Source organism: Lithobates pipiens, unplaced genomic scaffold (genome assembly GCF_037356315.1).
Source record: "Lithobates pipiens isolate NorthernLeopardFrog02 unplaced genomic scaffold, aLitPip1_a1.2 Scaffold_52, whole genome shotgun sequence".
Classification (NCBI taxonomy): domain Eukaryota; kingdom Metazoa; phylum Chordata; class Amphibia; order Anura; family Ranidae; genus Lithobates; species Lithobates pipiens.
Genome location: NW_027507875.1, coordinates 4,218,434 through 4,243,171, shown reverse-complemented (window position 1 = coordinate 4,243,171; position 24,738 = coordinate 4,218,434). Strand labels below are relative to the sequence as shown.

General features: G+C 47.5%; 3 pseudogenes; 2 read left to right on the top strand and 1 right to left on the bottom strand.

Annotated features, from left to right (window-relative positions):
- Positions 1 to 10,258: 10,258 nt before the first annotated feature.
- Positions 10,259 to 10,377, top strand: LOC143957441 (5S ribosomal RNA; annotated as a pseudogene).
- Positions 10,378 to 10,695: 318 nt separating this feature from the next.
- Positions 10,696 to 10,814, top strand: LOC143957259 (5S ribosomal RNA; annotated as a pseudogene).
- Positions 10,815 to 24,400: 13,586 nt separating this feature from the next.
- On the bottom strand, positions 24,401 to 24,519 carry LOC143957244 (5S ribosomal RNA; annotated as a pseudogene).
- Positions 24,520 to 24,738: the final 219 nt, after the last annotated feature.

Genomic DNA, 24,738 nt, shown 5'->3' with positions numbered 1-24,738 from the left:
AGGCTGGGACTGCCCAAACAGTAAGGGGTAAATCCTCCAGGGGGGTCCAGAGTCACCCTGGAGGGAAGCAGTGTCTCGTACCAATAGGCTCAATAAATAAGTCATCCAGGGTCCCCGAAAGCTGCAGAAGGCAATGTCGGCAAAGAGTAGGTGGGAGCCAGAGGGGGGGACAAGGGGCACATCCAGGGGGAGGGGACACATATGCGGCAGGGACCACCCAAACAGTGAGGGGTAAAGCCTCCAAGGGGGACCGGTGTCAGACAGGAGGATAGCGGTGTCTTGTACAAGTTGGTTAATTAGACAAGTCATCCAGTGTGTTTCTGTGAGCAGCGGAAAGAAAGGTCGGTAAGGATTATGAATGGGTGGGGGCCAGGGAGTGCATAAAACTGCCACCAGATGACCGGGGCAGAGAGGGCAAGGGGATGAAAGTCAGATCTGGTAGGTGGGGGCGGGGGTGAGGAGTGTCCCTCATATTACTCACGTTGGCCATACCTTGAAGCTGAGCGCTCTGCATACCCAGGACGTTCTTCTGTATAATCTAGCCTATCTGTACACATTAGTCGGTCCTCTGTATACACTAGTCTGTCTGTATACACTAGTGTATACAGATAGGCTAGATTATACAGAAGAACGTCCTGGGTATGCAGAGATGGAGGCTAGGGTATACAGAGAGAGAGACTGTGTTACACAGAGAGGCAGGAGTATGCAGACTTGCTAGTGTATACAGATGGACTAGTGTATACAGTAGACCGGCTAGTTTATACAGAGAGGCTAATGTGTACAAAAGACAGGCTAGTGTATACAAATAGGCTAGATTATAGAGAAGAACGTCCTGGGTATGCAGAGATGGATGGCTAGTGTATACAGATAGGCTAGATTATACAGATAGGCTAGATTATACAGAAGAACGTCCTGGGTATGCAGAGATGGAGGCTAAGGTATACAGAGAGAGAGAGGCTAGAGTACGCATACTTGCTAGTGTATACAGATGGACTAGTGTATACAGAGGACCGGCTAGTTTATACAGAGAGGCTAATGTGTACAAAAGACAGGCTAGTGTATACAAATAGGCTAGATTATAGAGAAGAACGTCCTGGGTATGCAGAGAGAGAAGTTGGGTTACAAAGAGAGGCTAGTGTATGCAGACTTGCTAGTGTATACCGGTGGACTAGTGTATACAGAGAGGCTTGGGTATACAGAGAGCTAATGTATAAAGAGATGCTAGTGTATACCGACGGACTAGTGTATACAGAGGACCGGCTAGTTTATACAGAGAGGTTAATGTGTACAAAAGACAGGATAGTTTATACAGATAGGCTAGATTATACAGAAGAACGTCCTGGGTATGCAGAGATGGAGGCTAGGGTATACAGAGAGAGAGAGCGAGGCTGGGTTACACAGAGAGGCAGGAGTATGCAGACTTGCTAGTGTATACAGATGGACTAGTGTATACAGTAGACCGGCTAGTTTACACAGAGAGGCTAATGTGTACAAAAGACAGGCTAGTGTATACAGATAGGCTAGATTATACAGAAGAAGGTCCTGGTTTATGTAAGAGATGGAGGCTAGTGTATGCAGAGAGAGAGGCTTGGTTCCACAGACTTGCTAGTGTATACCGACGGACTAGTGTATACAGAGGACCGGCTAGTTTATACAGAGAGGTTAATGTGTACAAAAGACAGGATAGTTTATACAGATAGGCTAGATTATACAGAAGAACGTCCTGGGTATGCAGAGATGTAGGCTAGGGTATACAGAGAGAGAGAGAGCGAGGCTGGGTTACACAGAGAGGCAGGAGTATGCAGACTTGCTAGTGTATACAGATGGACTAGTGTATACAGAGGACCGGCTAGTTTATACAGAGAGGCTAATGTGTACAAAAGACAGGCTAGTGTATACAGATAGGCTAGATTATACAGAAGAACGTCCTGGGTATGTAGAGATGGATGCAACTACTTTTGAAACATATAAAGTGCTTTTTTCATATTTTGGTGCTGTTAAAAAGTGGTGTGTTGTCAGTGGTGATATCAATGTGACAGTTAATGTGGAGAACTACAACTATTCAAAATAGAGCAAAAGAGTGCTAAAGTTTAACTTGTTAAGTCATTGACTGATAGACGTTAAGTAATTGGCCGTTATTGGTTTGGCAGTACATGGTTTATTTTGATGTAAGATAGTTTTATTCTCTACTTATAGCCGAGTTTTAGACGACTTTCTTATTAGCATTATTCGCATTATTCATATATATTATGCAGAGTGTAAGTATTGCAGTGAGACGATATTGCTTTTAAAAGATTTGTATTATTATACATAGCATTGTTAGCAGACCAATAGGACAATTTACATGGCTTAATATTGCAGAGCGTAATTTATCAGGAAAGAGATCCAAAGCGTTAGTTGCAGTAGCTTCATAAAACTGAGATATCGTTGCATTACTCTAAATTTAAAGGTTGTTCCGGTAGCACTGAAAAGACGATATTAGATGAGTGATCTACACATTTCGTTTACTATTTCACTATACCGGCTAAATGTTAATATGTTAATATGTGCTGCGTGTAAGGTAGAAATTAGATGGTTTAGTGTGAGCTGGTTTACCAGGATTTAGAGATAGTAATCTGTTTATACTAGTAATAAATATAGCAAAATAACTATAACGGGTTTAAGTGGAAATACACGAAATAACAGCAACAACGTGTGTAGGTTTTTACCAATCAAGTTAATTACGTGTCAGCAGCTAAATATTCTGCAATAGCAGAGATTAAGTATTGCAGTCGAAATGAGATCGGAAGCGTTAGTTGCAGTAGCTCCAAAATGACTGAGAAATCATTTCATTACTCTAAATTTAAAAGTTATCCCGGTAGCACTGAGTGGACTGATATTAGATGAGTGATCGTTCTAGTACAAATTCAGTTTCCTATAGCAGAGAGATACCAGTTAATGTGAGACGAGTAATTAAACTGTTCACGGTAGCATTGCATTACTCTTAACATGTGCAGCGTGTAAAGAAGCAATAAGATGGTTTTGTATTATCCTAAAATTAGCAGTATACGTAATAAAGGTGAGTAGGTAACCTGGATTTAGACATAGCAAACTCTATAATCTAATTTAGCAAAATTAGAAAGGATAATATTGAGACAGTATATACAGGTAGAGTTTAAGTGGAAATACACAAAATATCTAGCTTACCTTTACATTGTTCAATAGAGCGTTGCAAAGTAATACCAAGGCAAAATGTCGGAATAGCAATTAGATGAGATGATTGCTGTAATCATGAAATATCAGCAACGACTAGGTTTCTATCGGATGAGAAAGTATAATAACTGGCAAAGTATGACATGGCAAAGAGACAAATTGCATTAGAGATGTGAGATGGATATGAAATATCAATCCCCATTGGTTACTTACATGTAAACGCGGCTACATACAGCAAAGTGTGAGCTAAGCAGCTAAAGGGTATTTAAGAGTAAATTGACGTAGCTTGAAAATTCCAACGTGTAAATCGTTCCATTAATTATGCTACGCACGAAGACGGCTTACACTGACTGTTTTCCGTTTCCACTGGTCATCGGCATAATGTATCAGTAACCATGAACATTAATAGTGATAGACAGCTTACATTAGGATGTATGCATGATGTGAATGTAAAATGAATGTAAAATAGTTGCATTATGTGTTATTAATGTAATCAAACTGTATTGCTTTGCTTTGCTACTGCAACCACTTCTCAATCAAGTAAACCGTCCCACTGCTTTTCTCACATTTTGCCGCAGTTAAAAAATGTGTTGCAAGTGTTATGTGTTACAAATGGTTATCAGTGTGACAGTTAATGTGGAGAAGAAGTAATACACAAAATAGAGTCAGAAAGAGAATCCTATTGCATAGAGGTAGCGAGAGATGGTTGCATTAATCTTAATGTGCAGTGTGTAAAAGGTTTTAAAAAGATGGTTTTGTGTGACTTTTGCTTTAACGTAAAATTAGCTGTAGACATTATAACTTGTTACAATGATTTAGAGATAGTAATCTCTATAAAATAATAATAATAAGTATAGCAAAACAAATTAGGAAAATTTTGAGGCAGTATGTATAGGTCGAGATATAGTGAATACACAAAAGGGATCAAGGGATAGTAGCAAAGTCAAGGGATAAATGCAAAGGTACTCTATTTAACAGTAAATTGACGTAGCTTGCAAATTTCAACGTGTAAATCGCTCCATTAATTTTGCTGCGCACGAAGACGGCTTACACTGACTGTTTTCCGTTTCCACTGGAAAGAGAATCCTATTGCATAGAGGTAGCGAGAGATGGTTGCATTAATCTTAATGTGCAGTGTGTAAAAGGTTTTAAAAAGATGGTTTTGTGTGAATTTTGCTTTAACGTAAAATTAGCTGTAGACATTATAACTATGGTTAGGTTTACAAAGATTTAGAGTTAGTAATCTCTATAATATAATAATAATAAGTATAGCAAAACAAATTAGCAAAATATTGAGGCAGCATATATAGGTCGAGATAAAGTGAATACACAAAAGGGATCAAGGGATAGTTGCAAAGTCAAGGGATAAATGCAAAGGTACTCTATTTAATAGTAAATTGACGTAGCTTGCAAATTCTAACGTGTAAATCGTTCCATTTATTTTGTTACGCACGAAGACGGCTTACACTGACTGTTTTCAGTTTCCACTGGAAAGAGAATCCTATTGCATAGAGGTAGCGAGAGATGGTTGCATATGGCAGAAAGACGGCTTACACTGCTTTTCTCACATTTTGCTGCGGTAAAAAGAAATGTTTTGTCACTGTGTTTTAACTGTGACAGATAAGGTGGAGAAAAAGAAGTAATACAGTACATGACAGCTGATACTGGTTGAGTAATAAAACTGTTTTATTAAGATGTAAGACTAGTTTTATTCTCTACATATACAGAGAGTTGTATAATATAGGCGACCAATAGGACATTTAAATGGCTTAATATTGTAGGGAGGAAGTATCGCAGTTCAAAGGTAAGAGATTGAAAGCTTAGCTTGAAAATGGCCGAGAAATAGTTGCGTTAGTCTAAATTTAAAGGATATGCCGGTACCAATGAGAAAGTTTATATTATATCTATATTAGACTAGTTGATCTTTGCATTACACAATCCTATTATTATTATTATTATTATTATTAAGATCATAGTGCAGAGAGATACTCAGTTAATGTCAGAAATACTCGGTCAATGTCAGAAAAGCAATAAAACTGTTTACATCGTTAGAGAGCGATAGTTCCATTACTCTTAGTATGTGCCGCATGTCTGGTAGCAAATGGATGGTTTTGTGAACATTTTGCATTAAGGTACAATTAACGGTAGAACTCATGGAAGTGAATAGATTTAAGCGGATTTTGAGATGGTACTCTCCATTTCTAATAAGAAATAAAGAAAAATAAGTCAGGATGGTGTGTCAGGACTGTCACATACTCACAGTTCCGGTACAAATATGCAAAATAGAGCAAAAGAGTACATGGTTTATTTTGATGTATGATAGTTTTATTGCATGCTTGATGTGGATGATTAAAATCGTGTAGTGATCTATATTTAGCATAAGAATGAAAAGGCATAACCTGGCAATGAGACAAACTCCATTAGAGATGTGAGCTAGATGAAATGATGAGATGTCTCTGTATAGCCCAGATTGTCTTCTGTTATCACTTAGCCTACCCTCTAAATTCACTAGCCTCTCTATATACACCAGTATGTTTACACTAGCCGGTCTTCTGCATACAATAGCCTGTCTTCGATATACACTAGCCTATGTTCTGAATACACTAGCCCGTCTTCTGTCTTCTGTATGCCCTAGCCTGTCTTCTGTATACATTAGTCTCTCTGTATAAACTAGCATCTCTGTATACCCCAAACTGTCTTCTGTAAAAACGTGTCTCTCTTTATAGCCTGTCTAGCCTTTCTTCTGTACACACTAGCTTCTCTGTATACACTAACCAGGCTTCTATATACAATAGCTTCACTCTATGCACTAGCCTCTCTGTATAATCTAGCCTCTCTATATACCCTAGATAGTGTTCTGCATCTCCGTAGTGGTAGCCTCTCCGTAGAAGCCAGCCTTTATTCTGTATTCACTAGCCTTTCTTCTGTATGCTGTAGTCTTCTATATATACTAGCTTCTCTGTACACCCTTGCATCTCTGTAATACACTAAACCCTCTGTATACCACAGCCTGTCTTCTGTATACACTAGACTGTAAACACTAGCTAGAATACACCAGCCTGTCTTCTGTACCCACTAGAATCTCTGTATACACTACCCAGTCTTCTGTATACACTGTCGGCTTGGATGTATACCCAAGCCTGTCTTCTGTATACACTAGTCTCTCTAGATGCACGGTCCTATCTGTATACACTCGACTCTCTCTATACACTAACCTCTCTATATACACTAACATCTTTGTATATACTAGCCTCTCTTTAAATTAGCCTCTCTGTGTACCCAGCCTCATTGTTTACTCTAGCATCTCTGTATACTCAAGCCTACCTGCTTACACGAGTCTGTATTCTGTATTCACTAGCCTGTATTCACTAGCCTTATATATACTAGCTTCTCGCTTCTCTGTACACCCTTGCATCTCTGTACACTAGACTCTCTGAATACACTAAACCCTCAGTATACCACAGCCTGTCTTCTGTATACATTAGACTGTAAAAACTAGCTAGAATACACCAGCCTGTCTTCTTTACCCAATAGACTCTCTGTATGCACTACCCAGTCTAAGAGATCGCTTACAGCCACATCACCCTGAAAGCACCATATCTCTTCTGATCTCAGAGGCTAAGAAGGGTTGGGCCTAGTTAGTACTTGAATGGGAGACGGCCTTGGAATACCAGGTGCCGTATTCTTCTTTTTATGTTGTTGGCGTTGACCTGTTTTTTTTCGCTTGTTTCCCAGGGTGACTATATTGGCATTTTTCAAGAGGGATGAGAGTGCCCAAAGAGATTGCCTATGGGCACATCACCCTGAAAGCGCCCAATCTCCGCTGATCTCAGAGGCTAGAAAGGGCCGCGTCTTGTTAATACCTGGATGGGAGACCGCCTGGAAATACTAGGTGCGGTAGGCTTCTTTTTATGTTGTTGGTGTTGACTTGTTTTTTTTGTTTGTTTCCTAAGGTGACCATCTTGGCATTTGTCAAGAGGGTTGAGCGTGCCTGAAAAAATCTACTATGGCTGCATCACCCTGAAAGAGCCAAATCTCATTTGATCTCAGAGGCTAAGCAGGGTTGGGACCTGGTTAGTACCGGGATGGGAGACCGCCTGGGATTTCTCGATGCCATAGGCTTTTTTTTTAAGTTGTTGGCATTGACTTATTTTTTTTTCTTGTTTTATTCTTTTATTAAGTATAAGTAGAACAACATAAATATAACAGTCAACCATACAGCATGACCCAGGGTCACAATTACATGGTAACAAAAAATAGGCAGCCAAATAACTCTGGGTTCTCAGAGGGGAGTCCTAGAGTTTCATGCAGAAAAGAGAGAAACCCCACCTCCGACATGTAGTACAGTATAACTAATGCAGCTCCGTTCGGACAAATGTAATCATGGAGAACAACTGGGACCACAGCGAGCCAGCTTATCATGACCTATGTGAACCAGAGTAAAATATGAGCCGGTCATGTCCAGAACCCTGGGGTTCTTCTGGGTCCCAAAGGCTAGTAAGGAGACAAGGCATAGTGAAAAGGGAGGACGGGGGAAGAAGAGAGTGCAAAGACGGAGAGAGAAGAGGGGGGCGGGATGGCGGCGGGGAAAAAAAGAAAAATAAAGACAAAAAGGGAGGGGGGGAATGCCACCCAGGGCAGACTTGGCCTACGTAGGTAAACGTTAGATGTTCAGTCGTTTTCTGGGACAGGGGCGCTGCTCACCTCCCAAATGTAGTCTCAGGTACCAGTAAAATACCTCCAGGGCCTCCATGTAACACTAAATGCCTCTTCAGTGTTGTGAAGGGTGGCGGTCAATTCTTCCATCCGGAGAATATGATTGACTTTGGAATACCACAGCACCTTGGATGGGGGCTGAGGCTGCCTCCACAGTGTGGGAATGCAGGCCCGGGCGGCGTTCAGGAATTGCATCGTGAGGGTTTTTTTGTATTTTTGAACAGGCTGTTCGGTCAAGTGTAGAAGGCACGCTGCTGGGTTGTCTGCGATATCTACATTTCTGAGAGTTTTTATCGTCCCGGTCACCTCCACCCAAAAGTTCCTCAAGGTCGGGCATGCCCAGAAAAGGTGTCCCATGGTCCCCATATCTGAATTTCACCTCCAACAAACATCCGGGATCGATCTATCCATTTTATTCAGAAGGTATGGGACTCTATACCAGCGTGAGACTATCTTGTATCTTGATATTGGTTTGCGATGGAAGCTTTATGTACTAAGGTCAGGATCTTCCCTATCTGTTGTGGGGTAAATGTGATGCCTAAGTCCCTCTCCCATTTGTGGATAAATGGTGGGGTCGACTCCTCCTCCTGACTACTCAATAGGTTGTACAGGAGGGAGAGGGTGTGTCGCACAGGTTCCCTTTTGTGACAGATGGATTTATAGGGTGTCAGGTCTCTAGGAGTTTAGGGGGCCCTTTGTATGGCCAGAAAAAAGGGACGAAGTTGATAAGCACTAAACAAGTCAAGCGGAGGGTCAGAAAGCTCGGTGTCAGTTTGCGTGGTCGGGAGCCCTCCCGTGGGCCACACCTCTCCCAGACGCTGTTTCCCCACCACTGTCAACTGTCGCAGTTTCTTGTTGGTAAATCCCGGTGGGAAGTCTGGATTACCTATAACCGGAGTCATTGGTGATGGCAGGGGAGCAATGTGTGTGCAGCGGAACAACCTCCGCACAACAGCCAACGTAGCTCCCACTACGGGGTGACCTCTGAGGTCTTTTGGTAGGGAGGACAGGAGCCACGGGGAGGTCAATAGGGGAATGGATCCATCCTCAATCTCCATCTCCACCCACTGCTTGTGTGGGCCATTACAATGCCAATCAACGACTCTCGCTAGCAGAGTCACTCTGTAGTATTGTCTGAGATCTGGGAGACCCAGACCCCCCTTGTCCTTTGGTCTGGCAAGCAATTGCAAATGGGCTCTGGGCGGTTTGCGCGCTCAAATAAAGTCCCGGAGCAGCACCTGCAGTTGTCTGAAAAAAATTGGGGGTAACCAGATCGGTAATGTCTGGAACATGTATAAGATCCGAGGGAGGGCCATCATTTTGAATGCATTACAGCGCCCGAACCAGGTCAGTGTTAAAGCATGCCAGTTTCCCAAATCAGATTTCAGTCTATCCAGGAGAGGGACAAAATTAAGCAGGTACAATTGCGCTAAATCCGCTGCGATGTCAACGCCCAGTTAACGTATAGATTTTTCAGCCCAGTAGAATGGAAAAGCGGACCGGAGCCTCTTGGCCTCACCATCCGGGACCGATATATTCAATACAGCCGACTTGGCGCAATTGTTTTTATAGTTTGATAGGCTGCCGTGTCGCTGTAGAGACGCAAGTATTTTGGGAAGCAAAATGTTTGGATTGGAGACGGAAAAAATTAGATCGTCAGCGTACGCCGCAATTTTGTGGTGTGCTGAGGGTTTGGATATGCCAGTAATATTCGGGTCATTCCGAACGTGACACATAAGTGGTTCCAGTGTCAGAATTAAAATTAGGGGAGACAGAGGGCACCCCTGCCTCGTCCCATTAGTGATGGGGAAAGAGTCCGAGCACCCCTCGGTCACCCGTACCGCTGCCGACGGCGTGGAGTAAAGCGACATTACCCAGCTCATCATGTTGGGGCCAAGACCTATATGTTCCAGGGTGGCCTGCATAAAGTGCCAGGCCACCCTGTCAAAGTCCTTCTCCGCGTCCGTTGACAACATAAGCAAGGGCCTTCCCTGTTAATGCGCCGCATGGATTAAATTGAGGACTCGGGCCGTATTGTCTCTAGCTTCCGACTTATTTATATTTTTTTGCTTGTTTCCCAAGGTGACCATCTTGGCATTTGTCAAGAGGGTTGAAAGTGCCTGAAGAGATTGCCTATGGGCACATCACCCTGAAAGCACCCGATCTCGTTTGATGTTGGAGGCTAATAGAGTCGGGCCTTGTTAGTACCTGGATGGGAGACCGCCTGGGAATACCAGGTGTCGTAGACTTCTTTTTATGTTGTTGGCGTTGACCTGTTTTTTTTTCCGCTTATTTCCCAAAGTGACCATCTTGGTGTTTGTCAAGAGGGTTGAGAGTGCCTGAAGAGATTGCCTATGGCCACATCACTCTGAAAGCACCCAATCTCGTCTGATCTTGGAGGCTAAGAAGAGTCTGGCCTGGTTAGTACCTGGATGGGAGACCACCTGGGATTACCAGTTATTGTAGGCTTCTTTTTATGTTGTTGGCGTTGATTCGTTTTTTTTTTTTTCTTGTTTCCCAAGGTGACCATCTTGGCATTTGTCAAGAGGGTTGAGAGTGCCCAAAGAGATCGCTTACAGCAGCATCACCCTGAAAGAGCCCTATCTCTTCTCTGAGGCTAAGAAGGGTTGGGCCTAGTTAGTACCTGGATGGGAGATGGCGTTGGAATACCAGGTGCCGTATTCTTCTTTTTATGTTGTTGACATTGACCTGTTTTTTTTTTTCACTTGTTTCCCAAGGTGACCATCTTGGCATTTGTCAAGAGGGTTGAGAGTGCCCGAAGAGATCACCTATGGCCCCATCACCCTGAAAGCACCCAATCTCGTCTGATCTCGGATGCTAAACAGTGTCGGGCATGGTTAGTACCTGGATGGGAGACCGCCTGGGAATACCAGGTGCCATAGGCTTCTGTTTTTTTTATTTTTTATTTAGTAGTATGCGACATACAATGTAAAGGCAACTTCACAGAATGTGTGATACAAATAGTTACAATCAAATGATCATATTGCATGGATATCAGAGCCAATGGTAAGAAGTCTGAGGAGAATAGCACGTGTACAGCTTTGCGGTCATATCAAGATGAGATTAAAGCTCCATCTCGTTGGGATCCTCTACCACTTAAAATATTATTGATACTAGCCCTGCTACCCTCGAAGAGTTTAGATATCCATAGATAGGGGAAGAGTATTGTGTAGTAGTCAAATGGGGTCGGAACATACCATTTTCTTTTCCCTTTTTTGAGTTAAGAAGGGAAATAGTAGAACTGAAAGGAGGGAGAAGGGGAAAGAGAAGATTGGGGAAGGAAATGGCAGAAAAGGAAAAGAAGGGGTAAGGGGGTGTCGTGGGTAGAGTGGATAGGGTGGGGTCCCCTCCCAGGGAGCAAGAGACGCCCTCGGCTCACCAGCTCATCAGCTGTCCAACGTTTGGAACAGCGATCTCCAACGATCACCATGAGCTTACTATGTCTCGCGGAGGTATTCTTCCGAAAAGCGAAACTGGGTCCAGTAGAACCATCTGTTCCCATGCTCCTCCGTTTTATCCCTCATTGTGGCAGTCAGGTCTTCCATTCGTTCAATATCATTTACCCTTGCGAACCACTGGGTCACCATTGGAGCAGATTGCTCTTTCCACTGACGTGGGATGCAGGCCCTAGCTGCATTGAGGAGATGTTTAAGTAAGGACTTATGATAACGCTTTCTCGACATAGGAGTTAGATTGAGAAGAACTGCTGCGGGATCATTGGCTAAGGAAATGTCTGCGAACTTGTGGATGAGTCTCAGGACAGGCTGCCAGAATGTTTGTAATTTAGGGCATTCCCAGAAAATGTGGAGAATGGTGCCAGTCTGTTGCCCACAGTGACAGCAGCGGTCAGATTGACCGGGGAATATTTTGGCCAACACCACCGGTGTACGATACCAGCGTGTGATCAGCTTATATGAGATCTCCTGATATTTACTGCAGAGTGACGACTTATGGGCGAAAAAGAGTATTCTGTCCTTCTGTGGTTTGGAGAATGTAGTTTGTAAGTCCCTTTTCCATTTAGCTAGGAAGGGTGGATCCGTGGAGGATTGTGCGTCTGTCAGGATTTGGTAGGACCTAGAGAGGGAACCACGAATTGGGCCATCATCCAGGCAAATTTCCTCGAAGGGGTGGAATTGTCTAGAGAAGAACGAATGGTTAGGTAGTGGTCCGAGGAAATGGATTAGCTGTCTAGCTCTCCAGCTATCCAATGCAACAGGTACTTGCTCTAGCAGTATGGTCCCCGTGGGAATCAAGCCCGTGGGTCCAAGAAATAGGGCTGCTCTCAGAAGCCCTTTCGGGGCTTGCCTGGTAAAGGCCTGGTCAGACAGGCCCGGAGGGAATCTAGGATGTCCAATAATTGGGGTCATAGGAGAAGGGAAGTTAGTCAGGTGGGAAAGGTGAAAAAAACTATCCATCTCGGCGAGCGAGGGGCCAATTAACGGGTGAGTAGTCACACAGGGCTCCAATGGCCTCCCCGCCCAAGGCAGACCAGCCAGTGGAACCCGCGCCATCTCCTGCTCTAGCTTGACCCATAGCTTCAGTTCCCCATGCCGGTGTCTTATCACATATGGTTCCCCATCGGATAGTGTCCGCTGTGTACTGCGCATGCGCAGTACACAGCAACACAGATTCCGAAAATTGCCGAGCATGAACGGCGCCTGCACACCGAGTCCAGGTTCTATCCCCGCTATCCAAGTGGACATAGAGTAAGAATATAAAAGAGCCGAGCGCAGCGAGGCCGAGCCCGAAGCGTGGCGAGCAAAGCTCGCCTGCGAGGGACCCTCTAATATTCACAACCCTATGTCCGCTTGGATGGTGGGGCTACCACCTCCACTCACCGCGCAGGCGCCGTTCAGCTTCGGAAATTTTCCGAAGCTTCGTCTGCTCCGTACTGCGCATGCGCAGTACGGCGCGGACACTATATCATGGCCGGACAGTATATGGCAGAACACCGGCACCAGTCAACCACCGGTGTCATGTGCGTCGCTGTGTAATATAGAGCAGGGTCCGGGAAGCCAATACCTCCCCGCAATTTCGGTCGCAATAGCATTGCCCTACCAATACGCATATGTTTTCCGCACCAGAGGAACTTGATAAAGATTGAGCGAACCGCATGAAAGAAAGTCTGGGGTATTTTGATAGGTAAGGCTTGTAGTAGATACAGAAGTCGTGGCATCGCGTTCATCTTCAACACATTACAGCGTCCGAACCATGACAGAGCTAGTGGGTCCCATCTTTTAAGGTCCGCTGTAAGCCCATAGGCTTCTTTTTATGTTGTTGGCTTTGACCTGTTTTTTTTGCTTGTTTCTCAAGGCGACCATCTTGGCGTTTGTCAAGAGGGTTGGGCGTGTCTTGAAGAGAACGCTTACGGCCACATCAACCTGAAAGCACCCGATGTTGTCTAATTTCAGAGGCTAAGCAGCGTCAGGCCTGGTTAGTACCTGGATGGGAGACTCCCTGGGAAGACCAGGTGCCATAGAAGGATCTGGTCTGGTTAGTGTCTTTTTTTTTTTTTATTCTTTATTTATGGATTGCAGGTAATACAGAGACAAACTGTAAAAGACATAGATCCCTCAGTTTTCCAGGTTAACAAAAATACATAGTTAATACTTCGTGGGGGATCGGGGGAAACCTAACAACTTATGTCAGCAGCAGCCCCAGCCGTGGCTAGGCCACCACATTATCCCACTCTAATGATCTGGCACCCCAGTGTCTACTTATAAACCAGGGCAGTCCCCGGGGCGATCCCCCTCAAGGCCCAGACTGAGGGGCCTCTAACATCGGTCACCTTCATTCTATTGGTCAAAGAGCTCAGCCGGGACCACCCCGAGGGCCGCCAACCCCTGGCTGGGAAATCGAGGGAACAAAACGAAAAGATCCTTGCAATCACCATGTATTTTAATTATACTTGGGAGTTAGGGGGTAGGGAAAGAGGGGGGAGCAAATGGGCAGGAGAAGGGGATGGGGGTAGAAAGAATGAAAGTTATAGGGGGCTAACAGTGCTACGAGGCAGACGGGGGAGAGAGTGAACCAGGGTGGTATACGAGAAGGGAGAGAAAGAAAGAGGACTCCGATGGGTTCCCACGGCCGGACCCTTCCCTCTATACACGTGCCAGAGCCTACAGATAGGATCTGTATGCGTCGGAAAACCTGAACAGGCTCCAAGACAACCAACGAGCAGTGTGCTCTTCCTCCCTGTCGCCTAACGCTGATGTGAGCTGTTCCATACGGTAGATGTCGAGTCCAGGTTCTATCCCCACTATCCAAGTGGACACAGAGTAAGAATATAAAAGAGCCGAGCGCAGCGAGGCCGAGCCCGAAGCGTGGCGAGCGAAGCGTGGCGAGCGAAGCTCGCCTGCGAGGGGCCCTCTAATATTCACAACCCTATGTCCGCTTGGATGGTGGGGCTACCACCTCCACTCACCGCGCAGGCGCCGTTCAGCTTCGGAGATTTTCCGAAGCTTCGTCTGCTCCGTACTGCGCATGCGCAGTACGGAGCGGACACTATATCATGGCCGGACAGTATATGGCAGAACACCGGCACCAGTCAACCACCGGTGTCATGTGCGTCGCTGTGTAATATAGAGCAGGGTCCGGGAAGCCAATACCTCCCCGCAATTTCGGTCGCAATAGCATTGCCCTACCAATACGCATATGTTTTCCGCGCCAGAGGAAGTTGATAAAGATTGAGTGAACCGCATGAAAGAAAGTCTGGGGTATTTTGAGAGGTAAGGCTTGCAGTAGATACAGAAGTCGTGGCATCGCGTTCATCTTCAACACATTACAGCGTCCGAACCATGACAGAGCTAGTGGGTCCCATCTTTTAAGGTCCGCTGTAAGCCCATAGGCTTCTTTTTATGTTGTTGGCTTTGACCTGTTTTTTTTTGCTTGTTTCTCAAGGTGAGCATCTTGGCGTTTGTCAAGAGGGTTGGGCGAATCACTATACTATATATCTATAATAATAAATAATATTTTTAGTTATTATATATAAGATACTATATAGGGGATTTGGCCGTAGGCACTCTCTTTGGGCACTCTGAAGCCTCTTGACAAAGGCCAAGATGGTCACCTTGGGAAACAAGCTAAAAAAAACAGGTCAAAGCCAACAACATAAAAAGAAGCCTACGGCATCCAGTATTCCCAGGCGATCTCCCAATCAAGACACTAACCAGGGGGGGCGTGGCCTAGGCATGAAGGAGTGAGGACGCTCTTTTCCGGAGCTCCCGGTCCGTGACCCCTCCGCACCCCTTTACCACAGTTTGGTCGCATATTTCGGCATCGCCGACATTTCCGCGCTTCGGCGGAACACAGCCAGCCGAGCGGGGTCCGCCGCTGCTGCCATGGACAGGTACTTGGTCCCGCTGCAGCCTCCGGCCTCCACGCCGGATCCAGCCAAGATGGCGCCCGCGGCCTCCGGCGCTCCAGGACACGCGGCACAGAGGGAAGGTGAGCAGACTGCTATGCAGGGACACGACATGCCCCCGTTCTCCCCGCCTAGTGACTTGTCCCCGTGTCTCCCCCGCTCACTGTCCATGGCCTCGCTTGACAGCCCGGACCATAGCGGCCTGCCACCCTGGTTCCCTCACAACTCCCAACTGTCCCAGAGACCCTCCCGCAGTGGAAGCCTCATCCCAGGACCGAATGGCCAGGCTGCTCTCGCCTCAGACACACAGGGGGACCCACCGCTGCCACCAGCACCAGCATTATTGGGGGACAAGGCCATCCTAGCTTTACTCCAAAACCTTCCCACTAAAGCAGACTTTAGCTGTATGGCAGCCAGGATTGAAACGACCTTGCGACATGAAATCGCAGGGGTCAAACGTGACGTGTCGGCTACGAACGAGCGGGTGACCACCCTGGCATCGGATGTGACCTCCCTGACCACTGATGTTTCTGGCCTGCAAGCCGCACATGATACCCTTGCTGACAGAGTGGCACAGTTGCAACTCCTAGTGGATGACCTTGAGAATCGCAACCGCAGATGCAACATCAGGATCAGAGACTTGCCCGAAGCCACTGGCCAGGCAGACCTCAAAGCCACAGTTACAGCTATATTTAACGCCTGTCTGGACTGCGCTGCTGACACAGTAATAGCCATTGATAGAGTCCACAGGACCCTGGGCCCCAGGAGCCCCACAGAGAACCGGCCACGTGACGTTTTATGCTGTCCCCACAATTACTCAGTTAGGGAGGATGTCCTGCAAGCGTCGTGGCGCAAAGGCAGCATTGATTTTGACGGGGCCCAAGTCACCCTTCTGCCAGATGTATCCCGCAAGACTTTCCAGATGAGACACTGTCTGCGACCCCTTCTGGAACACCTAACTGAACGGAGGATTCCATACAAGTGGGGCCATCCGTTTCACCTTATAGTGCGCAAAAATGGGAGGCCCCTTGCGCTACGACACCCTTCGGAGGTCCCGTCCTTTCTGGAGGCTTTGGGCCTGCCCTCGGTTCAGGTCCCCGACTGGTTGGCTCCTGTTGTCCCCCAGGGAGCAGTGGCCCCGACGAACAACCCCTCAACCAGGCCACAGAGAGTGAGACGCCACCGTTGATCCCAACGTCAGAGATCGCAGGCCCCCCAAGATCGTGAACCCTGAGAGAGTACAGTAATTTTCCGTTATTCCTGTGTTATACCCTTTTTTTTGTTTTCTTTTTCTCTACCAACATAGACGGCTGGAGTATCCAGCTTTGTGTTGTTTACCATGCCACGGGCCATTGTTCCCAGTGCCCCCGCTAGGGGAGAGGAAGGACATTGGAAGAACAGAGTTGGACACTGCGCTTCCTGGACGAAGCCCTGAGTCATTGGCGGTACTGTTCACCATTCTCGTTACTGTTTATCTACAGGTGCCCTAGTCTCGGCGCTCTTTGTGTTTTTGGACTGCCTGGTGGTGCCCCCCGGGTGCCCCTGGGCGGCGTTCCCGCTCCCTCCCCCTCTCCCCCCCCCCCTTTTTTCCATTTTTTTTGGGGGGGGGGAGGGGCGGGTGCCTGGGTGGTATAAATTTATCTATACTCTGTGTTGAAAAGTTTAATATGTTGGTCTAATTATGCACTGTTCTACTGTTGTTAACTGCCCGATACCTGCTGCAGTGATGTTCTATAATGCGTTTGATGTCGTAGTTAAGATGCCAAAGAAGCTCCGTGCACGCCCGATTGCGACTGCATGGACCATGGGATGCTGGAGGGGTACTGCACCGACGAGTTCCTCCCTCTGCAGTGCCTTACCTCTTCCCCCACTAGGCCCCTCTGCCCTAACCGGCAGGTTCTCTCCGATAGGAGCTTTAGCAATTCCCCGATCTATCCCCACCCCTCCTACCCTCCTCCTCCCTACTAACTCCGGACCTTCTCCGCTTCGTTACTGCTTTTCCTTTTTCTCCTCCTCTTCCTCTGTGCTTGAACTCTATATCTACTACTGACTCTGGTGGGGACCGCCGGCCGGGTACCACTGCCGTCATGGCCCTGAAGCTGGTTTCCTGGAATGTGAAAGGGCTGAATGTACCTGAAAAAAGGTCCAGCTGCCTAACAGAATTGTGGCGGATGAAGCCCCAAATAGTTTTCCTCCAGGAGACCCATTTCAGGACAGACCAAATACCACGGCTTTATAGTAAGCACTTCCCCCTGGCCCACCACAGCACGTCCCCTACTTCCAAATCGAGAGGAGTGTGTGTTCTTCTTGCTAAAAACTTGCCGTGGCGCCTGTTAGCTGTCCAAGCCGATAGTGAAGGGAGATATCTCTTCATTAAGGGAACTCTCCACTCGCAAACTTTTACTCTTGCCAACCTATACATGCCGAATGTGGACCAGCTGCCGGCCTTAGAAGCATGCTTGGATGCCCTGGCTGCATTCTCGGAGGGTACTTTGATCGTTGGGGGGGACTTTAACCTCACCTTGGACCCCAGCAGAGACTCATCATCGGGCACCTCTGCGATTTCTGCGAGAACGCGTTCACACATAAGAGACCTGCTACACTCCCACCGACTGATCGATGTGTGGCGTACGCTTCACCCACAGGATAGGGACTATACGTTCTTTTCCACCGCTCATGGTTCTTACTCACGTATAGATATGTTTTTAGTCGACCCACAATGCTATCCCGGCGGTCACAGACACTCAGATAGGCCACATAGCCCTGTCTGACCATGCCCCGATTTCTTTGATGCTGAAGCTACAACAGGAGTCGCGTGGTCAGTCCTGGTGGAGACTGAACGAGTCTCTCCTGAAGGACCCTGAGACCCACGCAGACCTGCTTAGGGAATTAGAAAGTTACTTTGATCATAACCGTGATTCTGTTTCCAACCCCCTCATGTTATGGGTGGCTCATAAATGCTACATTAGGGGCATTCTTATTAAACATGGTCATAGACTCAAAGTGGCCAAAACTGAGGCTCTCTCCAAACGTATTGCCAAGTTGCATGCGTGTGAACAACGACACAAATCCCAGCCGACTGCTGCGCTGGAGGTGAGAGATCTTAGAGAACAAATCAGAGATTTCTCTCTCTTTCAGGCTAGAACCAGACTCATGTGGGTCCGCAGGACGTATTATGAATATGGAGACAAGTGTAGTAGGTCCCTAGCGAACTCCCTGCGTGCCCAACGCAACGCGTCCTTCATTCCAACCATAACCTCCCCTTCGGGTGCCAAGCTTCATGATTCACGGGAGATAGCGGAGTGTTTCCGATCTTTCTATGAAGCCCTTTATAACTTGCACCCCCGGGACTCAGGAGATGCCCTCCAGGCCGGCACAGCAGCCATTGATGAGTACCTAGCTTCGGCAAACCTCCCGTCGCTTACACAGGAAGAGATAGAGCTTCTCTCGCAACCTATCTCCCCGGAGGAATTGTCGGCAGCGTTAAGAGACTCACCCAAGGGCAAGGCACCAGGCCCAGATGGGTTTACGGTCCCTTATTATAAGGCCTTCCTCTCCCTGTTGTCCACGCCGTTTGTGTCAGCTTTTAACGCCCTATTGGAGGGTCAGACCTTTCCACCGGAGCTGTTGCAGGCAAGCATCTCGGTCATACCCAAGCCGGAGAAGGATCCGCTTCTCTGTGCGAACTACAGGCCCATCTCCTTATTAAACAGCGACCTTAAGCTCTTCACTAAGATACTGGCGGAGCGGTTGGTGCCCATTCTCCAACGCCTGATACCTCTGGATCAGGTGGGGTTTATTCGTAACAGGGAAGCCCGAGACAACACTACCAGGACAATCAATGTTATAGAACGCGCCAGACGCCTTAAACTACCGATTATGTTGCTCTCTGTGGACACAGAAAAAGCGTTTGACAGGGTGAGCTGGCCTTTTTTGCTAGCCACCCTGCGAAGCCTGGGTGTACCCCCCCCATGCTTTCATGGGTTACAGCTCTTTACTCGTCACCGACGGCGATGGTTAGGGTCAATGGGTTTGCCTCGTCGCGTTTCACTATTGGCAATGGAACGAGGCAGGGATGCCCGTTGTCCCCCCTTTTGTTTGTCCTATCGCTTGAACCCTTGCTGCACCACATCAGGCAGAACATAGACATCAAGGGACTGGACACCCCCTCACACCACCATAAGGTCGCAGCCTTTGCAGATGACCTCTTGTTCTATGTCTCAGAGCCTCACATTACATTGCCGAATCTCTTAGCGGAAATAAGACGATATGGCACCCTGTCAAATTTTAAAATTAACTTACAGAAATCGGAAGCACTCAACGTCTCCCTGTCTACCAATGCCCAGACGAGTCTAAGCACTAATTTTCCCTTTCGTTGGGCAACTGGGGCTATACAATATCTGGGTACCAAGGTTCCCCCGGACCCACATCTGATTTTCCAATTGAATTTCCAGCCGCTTCTAAAAAAAATTTCCGTAGATCTAGAGAGGTGGTCAAAGTTGGCGACCTCTTGGTTTGGGAGATGCAATGTGCTCAAAATGAATGTAATGCCCAGACTCTTGTACCTATTACAAGCCTTACCGATAAAAATCCCCCAATCATTTTTTAAAGCCATGCGCTCCATCTTTATTCGATACGTATGGCAGGGCAGGCCTCCAAGACTCAGCCGAACATTACTGCTCAGACCAAAAGACAAGGGAGGGATTGGCCTCCCAGATCCGGCATGGTACTATACGGCGGTGCACATGAACAGAGTAGTTGACTGGTGCAGACACCTGAAGGATAAGCTGTGGGTTCGTCTGGAGCATGAATCCGTACCATTTCCACTTGAGGGTTTGCCCTGGAGTGGACCGGGCTGGTCGGGAGCGGCGCGGGCACACCCACACATTGAGCCAACGTTACAAGAGCTAGACAGATATTTTACCCTGACGGGCGTGCCCAGTTTCCCTTCGCCCATGACTCCTATTATTGGACACCCACGCTTTGAACCCGGCATGACGGAAAAGTCTTTCCGCCTCGACCCTGACTGGGACCTTGTGCGGGCCTCTTCTTTTCTTGGCCCTAGGACGTGGACAGCGGTCTCCACTATGTACGAGGCGTTAGCAACCACGGCCCTGGGACAGTGGAAGCTTTCCCAACTCTCCCACTTCTTGAAATCTTTGCCAAACAGTGGCGAATTCCGCAGACCCCTAACATCGTTTGAGGAGGTATTCTCAGGAGAGGGACCGACCCGAAGGTCTCTTTCCCTGTCATATCGCATCCTACTGGACCAACTCTCCCAGGGTAACCTGGTGTTCGTGGAAAAATGGGAGCGAGACCTGCATGTCCGGCTCTCGCCAGACCAGAAGAACCGCGCGCTTCTTTTTGCGCACAAGTCATCCCTATGTAGTAAATACCAGGAAATAGCTTATAAAATTTTGACCCGATGGTACAGGACCCCCACTGTCCTGGCGGCTATGTTTCCCGGTCACAGCCCTTTGTGCTGGAGATGCGGTGAACAAGCCGGCACGTTACTACATATCTTCTGGGAATGCCCTCAACTGGCCCATTTCTGGAGACAGGTTCTCAATATCATTTATGACCTCACGGCTATTGATCTCCAGAACAACCCAGCTGCGATCTTCCTCAATCTGACCCCACTCTCGAGCAAGAAGTACCATAAATCTCTCTTAAAACATCTTCTGAGTGGGGCCAGGGCATGTATACCTAGCATGTGGAAACAGCAGGCCGCTCCACTGGTGTCTCACTGGTTTGCAAGAGTTTGCGACATCTACCGTATGGAACAGCTCACATCAGCGTTAGGCGACAGGGAGGAAGAGCACACTGCTTGTTGGTTGTCTTGGAGCCTGTTCAGGTTTTCCGACGCATACAGATCCTATCTGTAGGCTCTGGCACGTGTATAGAGGGAAGGGTCCGGCCGTGGGAACCCATCGGAGTCCTCTTTCTTTCTCTCCCTTCTCGTATACCACCCTGGTTCACTCTCTCCCCCGTCTGCCTCGTAGCACTGTTAGCCCCCTATAACTTTCATTCTTTCTACCCCATCCCCTTCTCCTGCCCATTTGCTCCCCCCTCTTTCCCTACCCCCTAACTCCCAAGTATAATTAAAATACATGGTGATTGCAAGGATCTTTTCGTTTTGTTCCCTCGATTTCCCAGCCAGGGGTTGGCGGCCCTCAGGGTGGTCCCGGCTGAGCTCTTTGACCAATAGAATGAAGGTGACCGATGTTAGAGGCCCCTCAGTCTGGGCCTTGAGGGAGATCGCCCCGCGGACTGCCCTGGTTTATAAGTAGACACTAGGGTGCCAGATCATTAGAGTGGGATAATGTGGTGGCCTAGCCACGGCTGGGGCTGCTGCTGACATAAGTTGTTAGGTTTCCCCCGGTCCCCCACGAAGTATTAACTATGTATTTTTGTTAACCTGGAAAACTGAGGGATCTATCTCTTTTACAGTTTGTCTCTGTATTACCTGCAATCCGTAAATAAAGAATAAAAAAAAAAAAAGACACTAACCAGACCAGATCCTTCTATGGCACCTGGTCTTCCCAGGGAGTCTCCCATCCAGGTACTAACCAGGCCTGACGCTGCTTAGCCTCTGAAATCAGACGACATCGGGTGCTTTCAGGTTGATGTGGCCGTAAGCGTTCTCTTCAAGACACGCCCAACCCTCTTGACAAACGCCAAGATGGTCGCCTTGAGAAACAAGCAAAAAAAACAGGTCAAAGCCAACAACATAAAAAGAAGCCTATGGGCTTACAGCGGACCTTAAAAGATGGGACCCACTAGCTCTGTCATGGTTCGGACGCTGTAATGTGTTGAAGATGAACGCGATGCCACGACTTCTGTATCTACTACAAGCCTTACCTATCAAAATACCCCAGACTTTCTTTCATGCGGTTCGCTCAATCTTTATCAAGTTCCTCTGGCGCGGAAAACATATGCGTATTGCTATTGCGACCGAAATTGCGGGGAGGTATTGGCTTCCCGGACCCTGCTCTATATTACACAGCGACGCACATGAAACAGGTGGTTGACTGGTGCCGGTGTTCTGCCATATACTGTCCGGCCATGATATAGTGTCCGTGCCGTACTGCGCATGAGCAGTACGGAGCAGACGAAGCTTCGGACAATCTCCGAAGCTGAACGGCGCCTGCGCGGTGAGTGGAGGTGGTAGCCCCACCATCCAAGCGGACATAGGGTTGTGAATATTAGAGGGTCCCTCGCAGGCGAGCTTCGCTCGCCACACTTCGGGCTCGGCCTTGCTGCGCTCGGCTCTTTTATATTCTTACTCTATGTCCACTTGGATAGTGGGGATAGAACCTGGACTCAGTGGGCAGGCGCCGTTCATGCTCGGCAATTTTCGGAATCTGTGTTGCTGTGTACTGCGCATGCGCAGTACACAGCGGACACTATCCGATGGGGGACCATATGTGATAAGACACCGGCATGGGGAACTGAAGCTATGGGTCAAGCTAGAGCAGGAGAATGCGCGGGTTCCACTGGCTGGTCTGCCTTGGGCGGGGAGGCCATTGGAGCCCTGTGTGACTACTCACCCGTTAATTGGCCCCTCGCTCGCCGAGATGGATAGTTTTTTTCATCTTTCCCACCTGACTAACTTCCCTTCTCCTATGACCCCAATTATTGGACATCCTAGATTCCCTCCGGGCCTGTCTGACCAGGCCTTTACCAGGCAAGCCCCGAAAGGGCTTCTGAGAGCAGCCCTATTTCTTGGACCCACGGGCTTGATTCCCATGGGGACCATACTGCTAGAGCAAGTACCTGTTGCATTGGATAGCTGGAGAGTTAGACAGCTAATCCATTTCCTCGGATCACTACCTAACCATTCGTTCTTCTCTAGACAATTCCACCCCTTCGAGGAACTTTGCCTGGATGATGTCCCAATTCGTGGTTCCCTCTCTAGGTCCTACCAAATCCTGACAGACGCACAATCCTCCACGGATCCACCCTTCCTAGCTAAATGGAAAAGGGACTTACAAACTACATTCTCCAAACCACAGAAGGACAGAATACTCTTTTTCGCCCATAAGTCGTCACTCTGCAGTAAATATCAGGAGATCTCATATAAGCTGATCACACGCTGGTATCGTACACCGGTGGTGTTGGCCAAAATATTCCCCGGTCAATCTGACCGCTGCTGTCGCTGTTGGCAACAGACTGGCACCATTCTCCACATTTTCTGGGAATGCCCTAAATTACAAACATTCTGGCAGCCTGTCCTGAGACTCATCCACAAGTTCACAGACATTTCCTTAGCCAATGATCCCGCAGCAGTTCTTCTCAATCTAACTCCTATGTCGAGAAAGCGTTATCATAAGTCCTTACTTAAACATCTCCTCAATGCAGCTAGGGCCTGCATCCCAAGTCAGTGGAAAGAGCAATCTGCTCCAATGGTGACCCAGTGGTTCGCAAGGGTAAATGATATTGAACGAATGGAAGACCTGACTGCCACAATGAGGGATAAAACGGAGGAGCATGGGAACAGATGGTTCTACTGGACCCAGTTTCGCTTTTCGGAAGAATACCTCCGCAAGACATAGTAAGCTCATGGTGATCGTTGGAGATCGCTGTTCCAAACGTTGGACAGCTGATGAGCTGGTGAGCCGAGGGCGTCTCTTGCTCCCTGGGAGGGGACCCCACCCTATCCACTCTACCCACGACACCCCCTTACCCCTTCTTTTCCTTTTCTGCCATTTCCTTCCCCAATCTTCTCTTTCCCCTTCTCCCTCCTTTCAGTTCTACTATTTCCCTTCTTAACTCAAAAAAGGGAAAAGAAAATGGTATGTTCCGACCCCATTTGACTACTACACAATACTCTTCCCCTATCTATGGATATCTAAACTCTTCGAGGGTAGCAGGGCTAGTATCAATAATATTTTAAGTGGTAGAGGATCCCAACGAGATGGAGCTTTAATCTCATCTTAATATGACCGCAAAGCTGTACACGTGCTATTCTCTTCAGACTTCTTACCATTGGCTCTGATATCCATGCAATATGATCGTTTGTTTATAACTATTTGTATCACACATTCTGTGAAGTTGCCTTTGCATTGTATGTCGCATACTACTAAATAAAAAAACAAAAAAAACAGAAGCCTATGGCACCTGGTATTCCCAGGCGGTCTCCCATCCAGGTACTAACCAGGCCCGACACTGTTTAGCATCCGAGATCAGACGAGATTGGGCGCTTTCAGGGTGATGGGGCCGTAGGTGATCTATTCGGGCACTCTTAACCCTCTTGACAAATGCCAAGATGGTCACCTTGGGAAACAAGTGAAAAAAAAAACAGGTCAATGTCAACAACATAAAAAGAAGAATACGGCACCTGGTATTCCAACGCCATCTCCCATCCAGGTACTAACTAGGCCCAACCCTTCTTAGCCTCAGAAAAGAGAAGAGATAGGGCTCTTTCAGGGTGATGCTGCTGTAAG